The sequence below is a fragment of the Pan paniscus genome, chromosome 10 (assembly GCF_029289425.2).
Source record: "Pan paniscus chromosome 10, NHGRI_mPanPan1-v2.0_pri, whole genome shotgun sequence".
Classification (NCBI taxonomy): domain Eukaryota; kingdom Metazoa; phylum Chordata; class Mammalia; order Primates; family Hominidae; genus Pan; species Pan paniscus.
Window position 1 is genome coordinate 12,878,545 of NC_073259.2, and position 4,518 is coordinate 12,883,062.

The window sequence follows — 4,518 nt, forward strand, 5'->3', positions numbered from 1 at the left end:
TCATGCTCAGTAAATCGGCACTTTACCTAAGTAGCTACCTATGCAGATAGGTAACATTTTATCAGTAGGAGCAAAAAGAAAGTCAGCTTCTTGTATGAGTCAGCCTTCAGCTTAATTTTTTTCCTTTTGGCATAATGAATTGAGGTCCCAAGTTTTTGTTTTCCTTCCACATATCTGGAGTCAAAAGACCTGGGTTCCAGTTCTGCCAGCAACCTGCTGTGTATCCCATCAAATCACCTCTCCTCTTGGGGCCTTCTTATTAGTAAAACGAAAAGATTGGTCTGTGTACTTTCAAAGACTCATCCAGCATCAATAATCTAACAGTCTGCAGGTTTCATACCTGGGAAGAGGGAATACCTACTTTTAAACAGGCCATTACTTTAAAAGCTGTTGAGCTTCTACTGTGTGCATGGCAGACATCCAACAGTGGTCAGGATTTGTACAGTCTCTGAGGGTATTAGTTTTCTATTGCTGCTGTAATAAATTACCACAAACTTAATCGCTTAAAACCACATGAGTTTATCATCTTACAGTTCTGAAGGTCAGGATCCTGCCATCGGTTTCACTAAGCTAAAATCAAGGTGCCAGCAAGCTTGTATTTATTCTGAAGCCCCAAGAAGAGAATGTATTTCCTTGCCTTTTCAAACGTCTAGAAGTCATCTGCATACCTTGGCTGGTGGCCTTTCCTTGCACCTTCAAACCAGCAGCAGAGTCATCATGTCACCTTCACTGACTAACCTTCCTGCCTTTCTCTTATAAAGACCCTTGTGATTCTATTAGACCCACTCAGATGTTCTAGGATAATCACCCTATTTCAAGGTCCTTAAGGTAATCAAATCTGTAATGTCCTTTTTCCTACTTAAAGAAACGTAGTCACAGGTTCTGAAGTTTAGTATGTAGATATCTCTAGCAGGGAGAGCGTCTGTTCAGTCTGGCACCCTGGGCTTAGCCTTCATTTGTTAAAAGAGCAGGAAGCTCTCTTCATATATAAGCCCATAAGAGATACTGTCCTTTGGGTGTCATACGGGCTACCAATGAACTCTTAAAGTGAAAAATGCCACTGTCTGACCACTGCCACCATCACTGTCACCAACAAGCAACATTTGGGCATAAACTTTGTGAAACCCAATTCCTGTTACCAGCAACTAACATCCACAAGGGCACAGACAGGCAATGTTTATGTTCAAACCCTTCAGCAACATTGTCTTAAGATAATTTCCAAATGAGATAGCATCAGAACAGATATCCAGGAGCAGCCAGGCTCACAGTAGATGCTCAATAAAAGCCAGGAGTTTGGAGGTTTTCTCATAATCTTCATTAATCAGTGAGTTGAGGGTTCTGATATGCTTTTTGGCTATACTACTTTGGTAGGTTTGCCAGGCCAGATCCAGTTATGTCACAATAATCAAGCATGCCAATGTCTTGGGCTGCTCGACAACAATGTTGAGAGGCTCTGATAAAGACCACTGCACCAGGGTAGATCTCTTTATCTTCAGCTCTATGAATGAAAATAATCTGCTAATGCACTGGGGCTTAGCCATTGTTTGGCACTGACCTATGAGAGGAGGTTGCCCCTGCACTGCCTTTCTCTCCTCCCAGCTGTGTCTTATAAGCTGCTGTCACCTTAACCACAGGTTGTCCAGAGAAACAAAAACTCTCCTCCCAGAGGATTATGATCCTTCCACCTGCACACCAGAGACTTAGGGCTACCATGGCATAGATGCCTCCAAAAGAAAAGAAGAAAGGAACTGACTTTCTGGCAGATCCAGAACTGAGTCTCTGTGAAGGAGTTAACGGCCTTTCTGGATCAATAATACCATTCTCTGGTAAGGAAACACTGCATCTGGTAACATGGAGGTGACTCTAGTAAATGAGAAGTTGGGAAAGTACCACAGTAGTAAGAGAAAAGGCACGTTGGCCGGGGGCACTGGCTCACGCCTGTAATCCCAGCACTTTGGGAGGCTGAGGTGGGAGGACTGCTTGAGCTCAGGAGCTTGAGACCAGCCTGGGCAACATAGTGAGACAAAAAATTAACAAATTAGCCAGGCATGATGGCACATGCCTGTGGTCGCAGCTATTCAGGAGGTGGAGGCGAGAGGACCACTTGAACCTGGGAGGTCCAGGCTCCAGTGAGCTACGATCATCACTGCACTCCAGCCTGGGTGACAGAGTGAGATGCTGTTCCCCCACCAAAAAAAAAAAAAAAAAAAAAGAGAGAGAGAGAGAGAGAAAGAGGCGCATTATCTTGCTGTAATTGGATAACTGCAGACCCAACCCTAGCAAACTGTCCTCTGATAGGAAAATAAAATATTCTCTTACTTTATTAAGGTTGATAGAAATGTAGCAAAAACCTGGTAGCATCTCCTTGTATAGCTTTGGAGACAACGAAGGTGGGCTGGAATTTCTGCTGCTTGCTAGATGGATGGCTTTTTGATAAGTTGCTTACCTCTCTGTACCTCAGTGACCTTATGCATGAAACAATAAATTGTATATACAGAAAATAAAATGCCTGCTTCCTAGCACTGTTGACATATATTATATGGAAGTATTTAACATGACCACACACCAATTGGTCAATCATTGTTTTTCACTGTTAAGGTTTCCCTTAACACTCTAGAAATCACTAAAATTTTTTAAATCATCTGGTTTGACCCTTAATTTTACAGATATTTTCTGGAGACATTTTGTTACATTAATTTATATACAAATTTCAACAAAGATAATGTTTTGATTTACAATAGTCAATGATTGTCAGATTTGACCCTGGAATCATGAGCTTTCCACAAAACCCTACATCAGGAAATGGTTCTGTTCAATGCAAAATGGCAGCTTTTCAGAGTTTTGTGATCTCCTTAAAGATCTATTCATACCAAATCCAATCTGGAAATCAGAAGCAGATCAAAGAGATAAAAAAGAAGTAATGTTTGCAAAAAGATTTTAAAGTTTAATTGAAAAATTCTACTTTATAATATCTTAATTTATATTTTGTTGGCAAAAAGATTTTAAAGTTTAATTGAAAAATTCTACTTTATAATATCTGAATTTATATTTTATTACTAACTAATCATTAGGTTTGCATATGCAATATCTTTCACTCTGTTTATATATACAACACAGGAAATGCTGAAATGTATATTCAGATCTGATCTGTTTACATTTAGTTTTAGATTTGTTGGTATGTTAATTGGGTGTTTTATTATGATTTAGAAAATTTGTCCATGGAAGCAAGGAATAAAAGAGCAATTCATAAAAAATCATTTTTCAATTCAGAGGGGATGGAGAGGAGATTTGCATTAAAAACTATCCACTATATTCTCTGCACTATTTTCCTTAGGAAGCAAGAATGTTCCAGGTTCCCCCATCTTGGAAGTTTTTCCACTTCATCATTAAACTGAGACCAAGAAAGGACAAGATAATGGAAGTGAAAGCTAAACTGCTTCAGACTGATGGAGGCTCAGGTCAGCCCCAAGAGCTTGGAGCACAGTGACAGGACATTATAAGAGGCAGAAACAAGATAACTTAGCAGCTCCAATCCAATAGCTTTTCTTTGCTGTTGTTGTTGTTTGAGACGGAGTCTCACTCTGTCACCCTGGCTGGGGTGCACTGGTGCAATCTTGGTTCACTGCAACCTCTGCCTCCCACGTTCAAGCGAGTCTCCTGCCTCAGCTTTCTGAGTAGCTGGGATTACAGGAACGCAGCACCACGCCCAGCTAATTTTTGTACTTTTAGTAGAAATGGGGTTTCACCATGTTGGCCAGGCTGGTCTCGAACTCCTGACCTCAAGTGATCTGGCCACCTCGGCCTCCCAAAATGCTGGGATTATAGGTGTGAGCCACTACATCTGGCCTTCCAAACCAACAGCTTTTCTAGGTTTCTTTATATATCAAGAGCTGAAGTCTTCTGTCACAAATGCTTCTGAGGTTTTATTTTTAATATGCAGCATTTATTCATTCCTAGCCACGAACCATGCACTGTGCTAACGTACTCACTAAAACCTTGCAACTACCTAGTGAAGAAGGTATTATTACTCTCATTGCACAGATGCAAATGACACTTGGAGATGTTAAGCAACTTGACAAAGGTCATCCAGAGAAGCAAGTTTGGATGCAAGTGTGGTGCAAGTGGTATGTGTGTGTGTGTGCATGTGTGTGTGCACGTCTGTGTTTTAGGAGAGGGATGAGAGTCTCACTTTTGGCAGAATGCTAAACCATGAATGTGGTCCACTCTGCTTCTCTTTTCTCCCTTTTCTTTACTCTTGATAATTGCCCAGTTAAGGCGCTATCCCTCTTCTTTTTTTACCTTGGCATAACAGAGAGTTTAACACCAACGGTATTGCCAGAAATAGCTATTTTTGAAATACAGCAAATTGTGTTTGCACCAAATGGACCTGCCACTTATCCAGAAGTCACTCTGAGCAGCACAGAGGACTTGGCAACAACAATGAAGGATGGCACACCCTGCACCCTCCTTTCTATTGTTTATTTGTTATCACCATGCTGCAGACTCAGGTACTCTTTA